Raw genomic sequence first — 19,114 nt, 5'->3', positions numbered from 1 at the left:
TCTGCAGCCCACTGAAAGATTTGGTTGATGTCCGCCTGGAGCCTTGCAGTGTCTGCAATGGAAGACACTGTCATGCAGATTCGGGTGTCATCTGCAAAGGAAGACACGGTGCTGTGGCTGACATCCTTGTCTATGTCGGATATGAGGATGAGGAACAAGATGGGAGCTAGTACTGTGCCTTGTGGAACAGAGCTTTTCACCGTAGCTGCCTCGGACTTTACTCTGTTGACGACTACTCTCTGTGTTCTGTTAGTGAGGAAATTATAGATCCATCGACCGACTTTTCCTGTTATTCCTTTAGCGCGCATTTTGTGCGCTATTACGCCATGGTCACACTTGTCGAAGGCTTTTGCAAAGTCTGTATATATTACATCTGCATTCTTTTTGTCTTCTAGTGCATTTAGGACCTTGTCGTAGTGATCCAGTAGTTGAGACAGACAGGAGCGACCTGTTCTAAACCCATGTTGCCCTGGGTTGTGTAACTGATGGGTTTCTAGATGGGTGGTGATCTTGCTTCTTAGGACCCTTTCAAAGATTTTTATGATATGGGATGTTAGTGCTATTGGTCTGTAGTTCTTTGCTGTTGCTTTACTGCCCCCTTTGTGGAGTGGGGCTATGTCTGTTGTTTTTAGTAACTGAGGGACGACCCCCGTGTCCATGCTCCCTCTCCATAGGATGGAAAAGGCTCGTGATAGGGGCTTCTTGCAGTTCTTGATGAACACAGAGTTCCATGAGTCTGGCCCTGGGGCAGAGTGCATGGGCATGTCATTTATCGCCTGTTCGAAGTCATTTGGCGTCAGGATAACATCGGATAGGCTTGTGTTAATCAAATTTTGTGGCTCTCTCATAAAAAATTCATTTTGATCTTCGACTCTCAGTCTGGTTAGCGGCTTGCTAAAAACTGAGTCATATTGGGACTTGAGTAGCTCACTCATTTCCTTGCTGTCATCTGTGTAGGACCCATCTTGTTTAAGTAGGGGCCCAATACTGGGCGTTGTTCTCGATTTTGATTTGGCATAGGAGAAGAAATACTTTGGGTTTCTTTCGATTTCATTTATAGCTTTTAGTTCTTCCCGCGATTCCTGACTCCTAAAGGATTCTTTTAGCTTAAGTTCGATGCTTGCTATTTCTCTGACCAGTGTCTCCCTGCGCATTTCAGATATATTGACCTCTTTTTGCCGCTCTGTTATTCTTTTCCGTCGCCTGTAAAGGGAGCGCCTGTCTCTTTCTATTTTACATCTACTCCTCCTTTTTCTTAGAGGAATAAGCCTTGTGCATACATCGAGTGCCACCGAGTTAATCTGTTCTAGGCATAAGTTTGGGTCTGTGTTGCTTAGTATATCTTCCCAGCTTATATCGGTTAGGACTTGGTTTACTTGGTCCCACTTTATGTTTTTGTTATTGAAGTTGAATTTGGTGAATGCTCCCTCGTGACTAGTCTCATTTTGTCGGTCTGGGGCTCCTCGCATACATGTCTGAACCTCAATTATGTTGTGATCTGAGTATATTGTTTTTGATATGGTGACATTTCTTATCAGATCATCATTGTTAGTGAATATGAGGTCTAGTGTATTCTCCAGTCTAGTAGGCTCTATTATTTGCTGGTTTAAATTGAATTTTGTGCAGAGATTTAAAAGCTCGTGTGAGTGTGAGTTTTCATCAGAGCTGCCTCCTGGTGTTATTTCTGCAACAATATTATTTGCTATATTCCTCCATTTTAGGTGCCTTAAGTTGAAATCCCCCAGGAGCAAGATGTTGGGTGCAGGAGCTGGAAGATTTTCCAGACAGTGGTCAATTTTTAACAGCTGTTCCTGGAATTGCTGGGATGTTGCATCCGGAGGCTTGTAGACTACCACAATGACTAGGTTTTGGTTCTCGACCTTTACTGCTAAAACTTCCACTACGTCATTTGAGGCATTAAGCAGTTCTGTGCAAACAAGTGACTCTGCAATGTACAGGCCAACCCCCCCCTTTTGCCTGTTCACTCTGTCACATCTGTATAGGTTGTAACCTGGGATCCATATTTCATTGTCCAAGTGATCCTTTATGTGGGTCTCAGTGAAAGCCGCGAACATTGCCTTTGCCTCTGCAAGCAGTCCACGGATGAAAGGTATTTTGTTGTTTGTTGCTGGCTTTAGACCCTGTATATTTGCAAAGAAGAATGTTATCGGACTGGTGGTATTGTTGGTACTGGGGGGGGGATTTTTTTTCCGGCATTAGTATCTGTATCTGTTGGTTTGGAGTGGAGGCCATCGACTGTGGTTCCACTCCAGGAATGACTGGATTTGGTGTACGATTTCTGCCATTTCCTGCCAGTTTTTTTTCCTTCCTGGCACTAAAAAACCTCTCCCTCTTGAGTGGCTGTGGCTACCCAGGTTTTCCCATGGCCTGGATGTTTTGTATCTTTTTGTCCCCTTTAGATGGTATGCCTGGCAATATAATTGATATAATTGATATAATTGCTGAACAATTAATTAATAAATTTATAGAAGAGGTACCGCCTGAGCAAGCCAAAATTTATGGGCACTATTTGCCACATCACGGAGTGAAGAAGGATTCTAAGACCACTCCTTTGAGGATTGTGTTTGATTGTAGTGCCAGGAGTAACAAAAATGTACCTAGTTTAAATGACTGTTTGATGACAGGTCCATCGTTGACGGAAAAATTAGGAGATATCTTATTAAATTTCAGGATGAAGAATTATGCCTTTACGGCTGACATAAGTAAAGCTTTCCTAAGAGTGGGTTTACAAGAGGCTGACCGGGATTGTACCCGCTTCTTATGGCCTGAGAATCCTAGTGACCCACTTAGCCCTCTGAAAACCTTTCGCTTTAGGAGCGTATTATTTGGTGCTACATCCAGTCCGTTCCTACTTCAAGCGACGATAAATGCACTCCTTAAACGTGTGGAAAGTCCATTGAGTAAAGTAATGAGCAAACAATTTTATGTGGACAATTTCCTGGGTGTGACGTTAACTGAAGAGGAACTGTTAATGACTTATGGAGAGGCTAATGAAATAATGCAAAGTGCAAATATGCCTCTGAGGGAATGGAATAGTAATTCGTCCAAATTAAAGGACGAAATAAGTAAAGATTTCCCTGGAGATGAAGTGCAAAAATGTAGTAATGTATTGGGATTAACTTGGGATACTGAGAGAGATTTGTTAATGTAAAACCTAATAATTACAGTATGTCCAATAAATTAACTAAGAGAGTCTTGCTTGCTGAAGTTTCCAGATGTTTTGATCCACTAGGTTTAGTGTCACCCCTTACTATAAGAGGGAAATTATTAATACAGGAAGCATGGAAACTTAAATGTGCTTGGGATGAAATTCTACCTGAGGAATTCATTAACAGGTGGGATGAATTAATTGGTGATTATGAAAAAATTCCAATGTTGGAGTTCCCATGCCAGGTGGCCAATCCAAATGGGAAAAATGTACTACACATTTTTTGTGATGCTTCAAAATTGGCATATGGAGCCGTTGCTTACCTTCAATGTAATAGTGTTATTTCTCTTGTTATGTCTAAGGCTAAAGTGTCTCAAATTAAATCACATACCTTGCCTCAGTTGGAATTAACAGCCATTTATGTAGGTGTCAAATTAGCTAATTATATAAGAAATAAGTTGCAGGAGATAAATATTAGTGACACTGTAATTTGGTCTGATAATGAGGTATCCTTACAATGGATTCGTAATGGAAACAGTAAAATTGTGTACCTACAAAACAGAGTTGCTGAAATTAATCAGATGCAAGAGAAGTATAATAGTTTGGGTCATCATATGTTAACATTTAATCATATACCTGGTGAGGAGAATCCAGCTGATTTCTTGTCTCGAGGTTTACCTTATGCTAAATTTGTAAATGCTGTATCATGGTTTAAAGGACCGAGCTGGTTGGTAAATGAAGCTAATTGGCCTGTACAAAAGGTGTTTATTACTCCTGTTGAAATTACTTTGACCACCACTCCAATAATTTGTCCTTCCTTAGCCATTGATATAAATAGGTATTCTTCGTTAGTGAATAATGGGAAGAATTTTTCGTGCTCTAGAGGTAAAATTGGACTGACACCTCTCAAATAGGAGGCAAAATTTTTGGATGTGCATTCCTGCATAACTTGAGATATCAGGCGACTGGACAAGACAGCTCCAGGAACCTCAGATAAGTCTTATGTTGTAACTCTGGCCAGTGTTATTTTCATAGATAGACAGTGAGGTTTTCTGAGTATGATACACATTAATCTCCAGTCAAATTGGTGAGTGATATTAAGATATTCTCCTTCTGTTATGTAAATTGTATATATATAATCGTTTATTAATTTTAATATACAGTCCTCAAATTTATATATTTACCAGAATTCCTGGTGATACATATTTCATTTGCAATTAGTAGGCCTAGAGCAACTTGTGGATATGACAGTTGTAGGTATCGAAGGGGTACATTTTTGCGACCTAGGTGTCCCAAATTCCTACTTGTCTATGTAACTTTGATAAATAATAATTATCTTTGTTATCATTTACTGTTATGTACATAATGAGTTACATTCAGATAAATGCAATTTTCCACACGTATATATATATATATATATATATATATATATATATATATATATATATATATATATATATATATATATATATATATATATATATATATATATATATATATATATATATATATATATATATATATATATATATATATATATATATATATATATATATATATATATATATATATATATATGTATATATATGTTTGTTCCCATAGGCTCAGAGACCCTTGGCTCATGGGGAAAGAGTGCATCTAAATTCCTTAAGGAGCTGGGAAAAAGACTCATCAGGGTAACTAGGGATCCCAGGGCAGCTAGTTTTCTGTTCCAGCGGCTCAGTGCGGCTGTTCAAAGGGGTAATGCCTGCTGTATTTTGGGCACACGCCCCAGCTCTGAGGAGCTGGATGAGATTTTCGCCATATAATCGGTGATACACACGTTACAACATGTACCGTATATGCCACCTTTATATCAACAATGTATCTCTTAAATCTTCTGTACCATATTATGTAATAAAATATTCCTATTGGTAAAAAAAAATATATATGAAAAGATGGGGTGGTAGGGGAAGTGGAATATTCAAACGGCTTCAGGAAGAAATCCAAATATTTTTCCTTGAAGCCTTTTGATCCACTTCTCCGAGGCTATGGGTCCCACAATTTACACCAGAGGTGGACCCCATCCTATATATATATATATATATATATATATATATATATATATATATATATATATATATATATATATATATATATATATATATATATATATATATACTTTCATAGTTCCTTGACAATGTGAGTAGTCACGAAAGCGCTTGGAATTTCTCTATTCTTTCAGAGTGGTTATTTTGCATATTCTGAAATCACCTGTTTACTGTGATCTTATTGAATATATATATATATATATATATATATATATATATATATATATATATATATATATATATATATATATATATATATATATATATATATATATATATATATATATATATATAGGATGGGGTCCATCTCTGGTGTAAATTGTGGGACCAATAGCCTTGCAGAAGTGGATAAATAGAGCTTCAAATGAGAATATTTGGATTTCTTCCTAAAGCCGTTTGAATATTCCACTTCCCCTACCACCCCAACTTTTCATTCTTTTTTGTTTACCAATAGGAATATTTTATTACATAATATGGTACAGAAGATTTAAGAGATACATTGTTGATATAAAGGTGGCATGTATTGTACATGTTGTTACGTGTGTATAACCGATTATAACCTGGAGTTTACCTGGAGAGAGTTCCGGGGGTCAACGCCCCCGCGGCCCGGTCTGAGACCAGGCCTCCTGGTGGATCAGAGCCTGATCAACCAGGCTGTTGCTGCTGGCTGCACGCAAACCAACATACGAGCCACAGCCCGGCTGATCCGGAACTGACTTTAGGTGCTTGTCCGGTGCCAGCTTGAAGACTGCCAGGGGTCTGTTGGTAATCCCCCTTATGTGTGCTGGGAGGCAGTTGAACAGTCTCGGGCCCCTGACACTTATTGTATGGTCTCTTAACGTGCTAGTGACACCCCTGCTTTTCATTGGGGGGATGGTGCATCGTCTGCCAAGTCTTTTGCTTTCGTAGTGGGTGATTTTCGTGTGCAAGTTCGGTACTAGTCCCTCTAGGATTTTCCAGGTGTATATAATCATGTATCTCTCCCTCCTGCGTTCCAGGGAATACAGGTTTAGGAACCTCAAGCGCTCCCAATAATTGAGGTGTTTTATCTCCGTTATGCGCGCCGTGAAAGTTCTCTGTACATTTTCTAGGTCGGCAATTTCACCTGCCTTGAAAGGTGCTGTTAGTGTGCAGCAATATTCCAGCCTAGATAGAACAAGTGACCTGAAGAGTGTCATCATGGGCTTGGCCTCCCTAGTTTTGAAGGTTCTCATTATCCATCCTGTCATTTTTCTAGCAGATGCGATTGATACAATGTTATGGTCCTTGAAGGTGAGATCCTCCGACATGATCACTCCCAGGTCTTTGACGTTGGTGTTTCGCTCTATTTTGTGGCCAGAATTTGTTTTGTACTCTGATGAAGATTTAATTTCCTCATGTTTACCATATCTGAGTAATTGAAATTTCTCATCGTTGAACTTCATATTGTTTTCTGCAGCCCACTGAAAGATTTGGTTGATGTCTGCCTGGAGCTTTGCAGTGTCTGCAATGGAATACACTGTCATGCAGATTCGGGTGTCATCTGCAAAGGAAGACACGGTGCTGTGGCTGACATCCTTGTCTATGTCGGATATAAGGATGAGGAACAAGATGGGAGCGAGTACTGTGCCTTGTGGAACAGAGCTTTTCACCGTAGCTGCCTCGGACTTTACTCTGTTGACGACTACTCTCTGTGTTCTGTTAGTGAGGAAATTATAGATCCATCGACCGACTTTTCCTGTTATTCCTTTAGCACGCATTTTGTGCGCTATTACGCCATGGTCACACTTGTCGAAGGCTTTTGCAAAGTCTGTATATATTACATCTGCATTCTTTTTGTCTTCTAGTGCATTTAGGACCTTGTCGTAGTGGTCCAATAGTTGAGACAGACAGGAGCGACCTGTTCTAAACCCATGTTGCCCTGGGTTGTGTAACTGATGGGTTTCTAGATGCGTGGTGATCTTGCTTCTTAGGACCCTTTCAAAGATTTTTATGATATGGGATGTTAGTGCTATTGGTCTGTAGTTCTTTGCTGTTGCTTTACTGCCCCCTTTGTGGAGTGGGGCTATGTCTGTTGTTTTTAGTAACTGTGGGACGACCCCCGTGTCCATGCTCCCTCTCCATAGGATGGAAAAGGCTCGTGATAGGGGCTTCTTGCAGTTCTTGATGAACACAGAGTTCCATGAGTCTGGCCCTGGGGCAGAGTGCATGGGCATGTCATTTATCGCCTGTTCGAAGTCATTTGGCGTCAGGATAACATCGGATAGGCTTGTGTTAATCAAATTTTGTGGCTCTCTCATAAAAAATTCATTTTGATCTTCGACTCTCAGTCTGGTTAGCGGCTTGCTAAAAACTGAGTCATATTGGGACTTGAGTAGCTCACTCATTTCCTTGTTGTCATCTGTGTAGGACCCATCTTGTTTAAGTAGGGGCCCAATACTGGACGTTGTTCTCGATTTTGATTTGGCATAGGAGCTGGGGCGTGTGCCCAAAATACAGCAGGTATTACCCCTTTGAACAACCGCACTGGGATCCCTAGTTACCCTGATGAGTCTTTTTCCCAGCTCCATAAGGAATTTAGATGCATTCTTTCCCCATGAGTCAAGGGTCTCTGAGCCTATGGGAACAAACATATAGTGATGGGCAGGTTCTCCATATTTTCTAGACTTTTGGGACTCCCTGAAGGTGGCAGCTGCCCCTCCTTCCTCCCTGGTGTATTGGAGATAGGTATCAGCCAAGGTAGATGCACATGTATGGTCCCACACCACCTGCTTCCCGTCTGTCCAGGCTTGAAGGGTGATACCATCTGGACGCTTCTGGCTGCCATCAGATCTGCATAGCTGGGATGGCTCCCTTACTGCTGGGCATCTGGCTGTTGTGAGGCTCCTCTTGATAATGTTATTAACCTCTTCATGTCTTGTAATCTTTCCCTTGGATTTACGGCACACAACACCATGGTCCCCGAATCGGTCTGCTGCTTCACTGCCACAAATACACATGTGTTTGGCGAGAATAGGGGCGGTAAGTCGAAGGGCAACACCGATGCGGTTGGCCTGTGGGTCGAGGCGTGTGCCAAGGCTGGAGTTGGGAACAGGCAACAGAAAGTCCCCTGCATGAGGGGCTCTCACTGCCAGGAGGCAGGCTCTATCCTTCCCTGACACACTCTGAAGCATTGTTGAGGCTATATTTTTCACTATTGGACCATCCCAGTGCGACTGTTTGTAGTTGTTGGGGGAGCAGGTCAGGTTTCAAAGCCCATTAGAAAATTCCAGATCATGGCTCCGTCAATGAACTTTTGGTCCTGGACTCCAATCTTGTCCTTAAGATGTTCAGGGAGAATCGCTGCTACAAGCCCTCTGGATGTAATACATGAGGACAGAAAAGCAGGTAGCGCAATCTGTGATGACTTGCGGACACCAATGCCTCCTAGTCTGGCTGAAAGTGTAGCTTGGTTCCACTGCCCGTCTTCTAGAGTAAGGTTAAGTACTTTCATAAAGATCTGCCTCAGGATACTGTCATATTCGTGCAGTATAGGGTTAACATATGAAGGTGCACATCTTAGGAAATATGTCAACCTGGGCAGACTCAAGCACTTTGTGAGAAGATGCAAGGCATCGTGGGTGTCCAGATTGCCTATTCGTTGCTCCATTCTCCTTAACTCATCCATTTTCTTCCTGAGGATTGTGTCAATGGCACTGCTTCCCAGAGATGCTAATAGCAAGACACTATTTGTGGGGGCAATGACTGCTGCTCCTGGTAGTTTTGATCTCACTGCATTTATCACTTGTTGACTGACTGAGATGATTTCACATTTGGATGGAATCAGGATGAGACCCATTTCCTGTCTCCATGTCATTACCTGTGTAAGATCATCTAGGAGGGACTCCTTTGTACCTGCTAGTGTGGCATCATCTAGAAACCAGATGTTTAGCTCACTGGTCAGTCTGACTGTGATTTCCCTAACTGCTATACAGAAGAGGAATGGTGCAAGAGGATCGTCTTGTTGGACACCCTCTGATGATGTGATTTCATGCTCTCCAAAGAGAAGCATTGATTCCTTACTATACTCAGCTGAAACAAAAAGGAAGAGACCAGGGAAATGTTCTTGTACTGCTGCTAATACCACGTCTCTTTTCAGATTAGATGCATTCTTGAAATCTAATTTTACCTCTGCATTGTCCTCAGGCAGGTTGTTGATATACTCCCTTGTTGCATGAACCACTGCTTCACTTCCTAGAGAGACCCCAAAACCATGCTGGTTTGGTTGAAGTATCATGGCTGCCAGTGCACAAATACTTCAGACAGCAGCTTTGGATACGAGGCAGCGTAACGTGTTGCCTACTGCAATTGGCCGAATTCCTCCATCCTTCTTTTTGAGTGCACAAACTGTTGCACCAATAAAGAAAGGTCTAATTTCATCAGGAATCAGACCAGCCAAGGAATTGTTGACGAACCTTGTGATCTCTGAAAACAGTGTCTCTGCAATTTTCCCAATAACTGAATTAACCATTTCCTTTAAATGCTGTGGCCTTATTCCAGTGTAACCCCCAGCAGAGCCAGGTGGGAACGACATTATTGTTTTGTAAATGTCTGAGTCTTCCACAATCAATGGTTCCACAGTGGGGACAGAGGTGTTGGAACTGTTGGTGCCCCTGGTTTCCCTGGCAGGGTGCTTTCCTCTAAGTGCTTCAGCCGTGTCAGCATCCCTGGGAGCAACTGTATCTTCACTGGCAGTAATTCTGATTGCCCCCACTGTTGCCCTCTTCAATTTTCTTGCTCACCTGGACTCTGACTTTTTCACTGTCAGTAGAGTGAGTGGGGGTTCTGCCTCTCCCTTTTTTGTGTTGACGGGGAAGGCGAATGAGGTTATCAGCTCTAGGAAAATCTCTTAAGGATTTAATTATCATTGAGGCTAGCCTCTTTCCCCTTCTTTCCGGCACAGTTAAGCAGACATTGCCAAAAAGTAGCAAGTTGTGCCATGCCTTGATGGTTGGTGGAGCATTTAAGATAGTGGAACCATCATTTACTACTTTTTTCAGGAGATCTGTAAGTTACTCAGCTGCGTGTGGACGGGCTGCTCTGGGAATATGTGTGAGTGTCCTGGTACCTGTTGCTTTAATTAATTGCTTCTAAGATATTGTCTGATGAGATGAGATCTGTTGGAGTGGGTTCAGGTGCCTGAGGTGGCTCTGGATCATCACTTTCTACAGGAGGACATCCTGAACCAGGACAACTACCGTGTTTGCGGAGGAAACCATTAGAGTTGAGACAACGAAGCTGTAAGCATGACCGACACTTGCCTCTCCTAGTATTGCCAGCCGTGTCATTTCCCTGGCTGCTTGCTTCCTCCTGGTTGGCATACATCCGCACAATTTCTTACATCTGCATTCACATCCGCATCCTCATTTTTTTCTAAATGAGATATCCACATCCGCATCCTCATTCACAATCACATTTAAATAAATATCCGCATCTGCATCCGCATCTGTGCCAAAGAGGATGTGGCGGATATTACAACCTAAATTACAGAGCTTGTATGTTTATTTCCCACCTACTTGTTCTTATGCTTTACAAATTTACATTGCTAGCTTCAAAACTTAATGACCTGTGCAGAAAGACAGAGAACATAAGAACACTCACAAGAGTATTTGCCATATGGTAAAAAAACAAAACCTGGTGTTGTATGACTATCCTGCAAAATCTGCATCCTCATCCGCATCCGCAAGGATGTCAAGATGTGACATCCACAATCCGCATCCCATCCACATTTTAATGTAAGCAGATATCCGCATTTGCATCCGCATCCGCATTCCCAAAACAGGTAAGACATCCGTATACACATCCACCGAATAGGTAAAATTGGTCACTTAGCAAGAACTCTTTTAAAATTATGTCCTTTCTAAAAAATTTCTCTTATATGTTTAAAGATTTCTTTTTATTTATGTTAAAGAAAAAATTAATATTTTTGTACGAAAGGAACCTAGAAAACTTACCTAACCTTATTATAACAAGAGCAATTTAATTTAGCATAATCCAACTAAATATATTTTAGATAAGTTTACGTTAATTTAAAAATAGACAAACACAGTGAAATACATTTTTTTTGTTAGGTTCAGAATGATTTTTGCGAAATTTTTGCAGACATAAATTATTGCATACATAAATATTCGAAGGTATTCGTAAAGTTCAGATTTAGACCCTGCATGGTAGCCTTAACTAGAAATGCATCTAATTTGAATAATTTTATACTATTATTATATGTGAACTTTAATCGTGCTTTATAATTGCCGATTCTAAAATATTCAGAGGCCTAGCTTCTCCCTACGAGCCCCGTGAGGGCGGGGAATGTGGCTAGGCCTGGGGACACTTGGTACCAAAGATGAGGAGGTACTTGTACCTCCTCCCATGGGAGACTTAAGTCTCGAGACACTCCCCAGATAGGGAGCCAAGGCCGGGTCACCACTACTTGGAAAAGACCCGGGCCGGGAGAATACCGGCGAATAAAAAAAAAAGAAAAAAAAATATTCAGTTCAAGCCAGGTGGAACAAGGGACAAGGAATCTGGCTTCCAACCAATTTGCTGGGTTATTGCAGACTCTGATGTGGCTTAAAATTGCATTAGATTCCCGGGAAGTTTGTATCGAATACCTGTGTTATGATATCCTAACTTACAGAGATTTGTCATTCTGTCTCACATAAGATAAGTTACAATCAATTCTGTAGACACCACCAACACAATGTTTGGGAGAATTTTTTTTTCAAAATGCTTTGACCAGTCCATGACTTCTTAAAAAATACTTGTATGTTAAATCTTTAAAGAGCATTTGGCAGGACAGATAAATTCTCACTGTATGGAAGAACAAACACATTCTTGATCCAAGGTGTTATCAATGACTTAGCTCTGTCACAAGTTACCCTACCTGCCAGGAACGCTGATTCCACAAACTCCGGGCTATAAATGTAATAGGAATCTATATGCTTCACAAGTTTTAGACTGTTAACAATTGCAGGATTCGAGTCACAGCTCCTGGCCCTGCCTCTTTGCTGATTGCTACTAGATCCACTTCTTGCTCCATGAGCTTTATCGCATCTCTTCTTAAAACTGTGCATGGAGCCTACCTCCACTACATCACTCTCCAGATTGTTCCAATTCCTGACAATTCTATTGCTTAAGAAATACTTAACATCCCTGTGACTCACCTGAGTCTTCAACTTCCAGTTGTGACGTCTTGTTGTTGTGTCCCATCTCTGAAACATCCTGTCAATTTCTCTTAATGTATATGTCGTTATCATGTCCCCCCTATCTCTCCTGTCCGGAGGACAGGAGAGATAGGGGGGACATGTTAAGGGAAATCTCTCCTGTCCGGAGGACAGGAGAGATATCCCTCAACCTTGCCTTAGCTCTGGGACTAGCCTTCTTGCAAACTTTTGCACTTTCTCTAATTTCTTGACATGCTTGATCAGGTATGTGTCTCATACTGGCGTTGCATATTCCAATATGAGTCTGACGTCCATGGTGTACAGAGTCTTGAGCGATTCCTTGCTAAGGTGTTGAAATGCTGTTCTTAGGTTTGCCAGACGCCTATTTGCTGGTTGATGTGCATCTCAGATGTGCTTGGTATTATACTGACCCCAAGATCCTTTTCCTTGAGTGATGTTTGCAGTCTTTTGCCCCCTAGCCTGTACTCTGTCTGTGATCTTCTCTGACCCTCCCCAATCTTCATGACTTTGCACTTGGCGGGGTTAAACTCCATGAGTCTCATCCTCTTGAATTCTGTACGTTTGCATCACGTCGCCTGTAAAAGAGGGACACCTCTGAATCTGTCCCTTCCGTCATGTCATTCTCTCTCTAAAACCTTTGAAAAATTAATCCATAAGCGTATCTATTCCTACCTCATCTCACACAACATACTCAACCCCTGTCAATATGGGTTCAGGCCTAATAAAAATACTAACGATGCTATTATCCACATGCTAGAACATATTTATACAGCAATAGAGAAAAAAGAAGACCCATTGGGGATCTTCATTGACTTACGTAAAGCTTTCGATACAGTTGACCATGATATGCTCCACATAAAATTGTCGCACTGTGGTATAAGAGGGCACTCCCTCAACTACCTAAAGTCTTACCTCAGCAACAGAAGCCAATATGTGTACACAAATGGGGCAAACTCTTCCGCACAGCCAATTACAGTTGGTGTCCCACAGGGAAGTATCCTTGGCCCTCTTCTCTTTCTCATATACATAAAAGACCTACCAAATGCATCGTAACTACTCAAACCCACACTATTTGCAGATGACACTACATACGTCTTCTCTCACCCGAGCCCAGACACGCTAGCCAATACTGTAAATACCGAATTACAGAAAATATCAACCTGGATGAGGACCAACGAACTTACTCTAAATACTGACAAAACCTACTACATTCAGTTTGGTAACAGAGCTGCAGATGTGTCTCTTAACATAATAACCAAAAAATAACCAAAAAAGTATCCAAAACGGTTGGGATCCTCTCCAATATACGATACTACGTGCCGCAAACTGCCCTTCTCACACTATACCATTCACTTATATATCCATACCTCACCTATGCTATCTGTGCTTGGGGTTCAACTGCAGCAACACACCTAAAGCCAATAATAACCCAACAAAAAGCCGCAGTAAGAATAATCACTAAATCCCATCCCTGGCAACACCCCCCCCCCCCACTCTTCATAGATCTAAACTTACTCCCTGTTCAGTACATCCACACTTACTACTGTGCAATCTACATCTACAGGACCTTAAATTCCAATATTAACCTTGACCTAAAACGCTTTCTTGATAGTTGTGACAGAACCCACAGGCACAACACCAGACACAAACATCTCTATGACATTCCCCGTGTCCGACTAAACTTTTACAAAAATTCAATGTATGTCAAAGGCCCTAAAATCTGGAACACCCTACCTGAAAATTCTAAAACTGCAGACACATTCATCACCTTCAAAACTACCATCAGAAAACATCTTATCTCCCTGATACACCCTGTCAACTAATAATACGAATACCACCTGGTGGTTCACACTTACACTCACTCACCCATTTGACCATGAACAGAAATATCAATCTCAATCTCAAAATAATGAATCTTAACTAGTCATAAGTTGGCCTGTGATATTCCAATACTGAAACTATGTATAGTGCCAAAACAAAAGCATTCACATTGCTAAACTCACAACTAGTATTTAGTCACTTAGCCATAATACCAACTTACCTCATAATTTTGTAACATTTTAAACCTAAGATTTAATATAAGTCTGCCCGAAATGCCTAGCCATGCTAGGCGTTCTAGTGGTACACTCTGTAATTATTATTTTACTACATGTAAACCACACAATAACCAAATTCTGTAAACTCAGCATTGTAATACTTATAGAGAATAAACTTTGAATTGAATTGAACTGAATTGAATTGATAAATGGATCACCTATCACAAAACTCACAGAGGGAAAATTCCTAGGAATCCACCTTGATAATAGACTCAAATTTCAAACACATATACAACAAATTTCCAAAAAAATTTCCAAGACTGTAGGCATACTATCGAAGATACGGTACTATGTTCCTCAGTCAGTCCTCCTGGCCCTATATCACTCACTTATTTACCCCTATCTCACCTATGGAATTTGTGCATGGGGCTCAACAACAATAAACCATCTCAGACCACTAATCACCCAACAAAAGGCTGCAGTCAGAATGATAACAAATTCCCACTACAGACAGCACACTCCACCAATATTCAAAACTCTAAATCTACTCACAATACAAAACATCCATACTTATTACTGTACCTACTACATACATTTAACTCTGACATACATTTAACTCTGACATACACTTAACTCTGACATAAACCCTCCCCTCAAACATCTCCTTACCAACCTCAACAGAACACATGACCATAACACAAGACACAGATCACTCTTTGATGTTCCTCGTGTCCATCTCACGCTATGCAAAAACTCAATGCACATAAAAGGCTCTAAAATCTGGAATTCATTACCTGTGACTATAAAAGAAACAATGTCTGTTTATAAATTCAAGTCTCTTCTCAAAAATCACTTACTCACCCACAACTAAATAAATACTGAATAACTGTATCTCATAAATTGTATCTCATATATGTATCTCATTATTGTATATCATAAATGTCAACCTGTGACCCAATCAAACTTTGTTACTATTTAACTTCATTACCTAACATTCTAGTGATTACACAGCAACACAGTAATGACCATGTGACCTGTCTTTGTAATACTCATTTGTACTAAATTGTTATCTGTTTTACAATAATTTTTGTGATGAATGGTTTGAAAAACCGACAAGTTGAAGATTGAGACACTTATGCAACATATTGGAATCTTTATTCAGGAAACGTTTCGCCACATAGTGGCTTCATCAGTCCAATATAAAGTAGAAAGGTGTAAGGAGAGGAGGAGTTTGAGGTAATCAGTCCCTCAGCCTGGAGTAGATGTGTTCAGTCCACTGTGTGGCTTCATCAGTCCAATACATTGTTGTTAATCTTAAGTTAATTTTAAGCCTGCCCATAATGCTCAGCATACAAGGGGCTTTGGCATGTTGCACTTTAAAAATTGTATTCCTTGTACTTCTCTGTATCATGTTCAAATTAAATAAATAAATAAATAAATAAATAAATAAATAAATACTGATTGTACAGCAATGCAAGCAACCATACGACCTGTTTTTGTAATACTCATTTGTGCTTAATTGTTATCTGTTTACAATAATGTTTTACCACTGAATACTTCATTGCTTAGTTAATCTTAAGTTAATTTTAAGCTGCCAGTAATGCTATGTATTCAAGTGGCTTTGGCATGCTGCATTTAACTGTATTCTTTTGTACTTCTCTGTATCATGTTCAAATAAATAAATAAATAAATAAATAAATAAATAAATAAATAAATATACCAGAAACAGCACCGGCCCTTGGACTACCTTTGTAGAAACCTGCTGGTGGTACGCGCCCACTTTGGCACCTCATCACGTACCATTACTCATTGTTTCCTTCCTGTCAGGTATTCTTTGATCCATTGCAGTGCCTTTCCTGTTATTCCTGCCTGCTCTGGGACTGGTTAGCTGGTTTATGGGCCTTCTTACAGTCCAGAAAATGCAGTTTACCCACCCTTCTCTTTCCTGCATAACTTCTGTCACCTTGTCGTACAACTCCAGTAGGTTAGTGACACAGGAATTCCCTTCCCTGATGCAGTGCTGGTTATCATGTATAATCTCACTCCTTTCTAGGTGCTCCACCAGTCTTTTCCTGATAAGTTTCTCCATGACTCTGCATAAATACACGTCAGTGACATTAATCTGAAGTTTAGTACTAGGTGCTTCTCTCCTTTCTTAAAATTTGGAACTATATGTGCTGTCTTTCACGCCTCAGGTAGTTGCCCTGTTCTGATAATGTTAAAGATTGCTGTTAGTGACATACACAGTGCTTCTGCTTCCTCTCTCAGGACTCAAGGAGAGATGTTGTGCGGTCGCACTGCCTTTGAGGTATCTAGTTTATTTAGCCTCTTTATGTCCTCCTCGGTTGGGTGTAGTGTGTCCAGCACTTGGTGTACCCTTACCATTCCAACGTACCGTAGTTCAGTCTGTCTCCACTGAAAATACTACCTTAAATCTCGTGTTTAGCTCTTCACATACTTCTTTGTCGTTTCTTGTGACGTACCCTCCTTCCTTCCTCAGCCTGATTACATAGTCCTTGACTGTTGTATTCCTCCTGACGTGGCTGTACAACAGCTTTGGGTCAGATTTGGCTTTCGATGCTGTCATTGGGGAGGTTTGAGCAAATCTCAGACCTCTCCAACACAATTGTCTTCAAAGATTTGTTAAGTTATACCATGAATTAAGCAAAAATCCTGGACTTCACCTTACGAAACAGACAAAGCAAATGCGATAGTAATTATGGACAAGGTAGATTATAGTGAAAAAATGAGCATGTTATTAGAAGACGGGGAACTTACGTGCCCCTTAAATTCGCTGATCGGACGAGAAGTGTTGCACGTAATTACGTGCCTCTTAAGGATATCTTGAAGTCTAAATTCCAGAGATCTTGATGTTTCGCTTCCATTCTCTTTCTCGTAATTTCCGAAAGGCATATTTTTTTTTATGTCAGCCATTTTCTTTATGGTACTGTCTATGTTTGTTCATATTTTTCACTAAGTCTTTGATAAAGGTCGAGGCGGTGGAGACCATTTTCCTACGTCCGTTGTCGTTAGCACTGCTACACTAGATGTCACTTCACTCGCTAGCAGAAAGTTATGTTCGGCAATAAATCAATGTCTTTGCCAAATGCATCTTTTTTGCCAGTGAATAAAGTCCGTCCGTCTTTATATATAATGACGGACGAACTTATGAAAATAGCTTCAAATGCATCAACCTTCATCAAAGACTCAGTGAAAAATAAGAATTAACACACGGCCAATAACACTAACAAGGTTGGCGGGTATTTCATGCCTAATGATCGGAGGCGGGAAGCTGTTGACAAAAGTACATAGGCGAAGCATCAAGAATCCTTGAACTCAAACTTCAGGAACACCAAAATGCATTCAGATGGGACGATCAAAGTGACGTCTTCGTTCAACATAAAACAGCGGGGCGACACATCATGAAGTTCAGTGAAGCCAAATTAATAACCGCCAGGTGCTTGGCAGTATCAGATATCAGGCATCTGTAGAATATCCAAAAGCATAGCCATACAACTGCTACACAACACTGGCACCGGATAACACCACACTGACACTGGATGACACCACTGTGTTATGGACTACAGCAAGAGGTCTAACCACCTTCTTACATATGCATTTGTCTAAAATATTAACTCTAATGTGTTATTCAGTTTAACCTATGCTCACCTCTTCTCTTGCACTATATACACTTCTCATCTTAGCTTCTCTGTATTAGAACCGAAGATACTACTTGCGGTGAAATATTTCCCTAACAAATGTCGTGACCAGTGTGTAAGTCTTTTACACACACCACTAACACTTCAGCAGCAGAAGTGAAGAGAATTCATAAAGAATGTCTTCACTGGACACAGAACATCTCACTACATTTAAATGATTAAGAGATCCCTTTTAAAGTATAACTCTTATTTTTACTAGGCTAGCAAAAATTTAAGCCTGGCGCCCCCTACTTTCCGGCGCCACAACCTCCTGCTCACAACAAAACAATTACCAACCTTTAAAACTGCGTTATGACGGATAAGCAAATGTAGACGATCCCGTCTTACTGCTGCTCAAGTAACCCAGTGACTACCATACTGTGGCAGCCACTATCAGTGTTCACACTCACGACAGAGATTAGATTACTGGAGCAAGTTAATCAGTGACTTATCAGTTGCTGTAATGGTATGCTTAGATTAAAAAAACTGTGGAATCTGATACGCAATGTGACATAGCGTTACTTTGTCTGTATATTTGAAATTATAATTATTTGTCCTTTATATAGCATGAAGATAACATAAAAACAACAAAATGTTTAAGAAACTGAATATTGGCATTGTTCTGGCTGCAAAATTAATGTAAGAGTTACATTATGTACCCATTTTCACCCAGTGGGTGGTATATACTGGCTCCAGGAACTGAGGTAAAAGGTTTTGATGACAAAACAGGTTAGATTAGCTGGTTTATGGGGTTTAAGCCTATCAATTACACAAGGGCTGCACAGTAACGTTTTCATCATGGGACAACAACTAATTCGTAAGTTTTAGTCTGAAATTGCTATGAAACTTGTCACTACACATCTATATCTTGTTGTACATGTTAATACGTGTTAACTAATATAAATCTGAGTATATGTAATAC

General features: G+C 40.5%; 1 protein-coding gene across 4 annotated transcripts in view; it reads right to left on the bottom strand.

The window, feature by feature from the left end:
- Nucleotides 1-18,595, bottom strand: part of LOC128686551 (RNA-directed DNA polymerase from mobile element jockey) — a 130,542-nt gene extending 111,947 nt beyond the window's left edge. For 2 of the 4 annotated variants that reach the window (XM_070084341.1, XM_070084338.1), the window contains exon 1: nt 18,490-18,595. The gene's annotated coding sequence lies outside the window, so the exon portion shown is untranslated. The remainder of the gene's footprint in view (nt 1-18,489) is intronic. The other 2 variants (XM_070084342.1, XM_070084339.1) reach the window with 1 other exon arrangement.
- Between the last annotated feature and the right edge of the window lie 519 nt (nt 18,596-19,114).

The sequence above is a fragment of the Cherax quadricarinatus genome, chromosome 12 (assembly GCF_038502225.1).
Source record: "Cherax quadricarinatus isolate ZL_2023a chromosome 12, ASM3850222v1, whole genome shotgun sequence".
NCBI lineage: Eukaryota > Metazoa > Arthropoda > Malacostraca > Decapoda > Parastacidae > Cherax > Cherax quadricarinatus.
The sequence above is the reverse complement of the archived record's forward strand: the minus strand, read 5'-3'. Positions and strand labels throughout refer to the sequence as shown.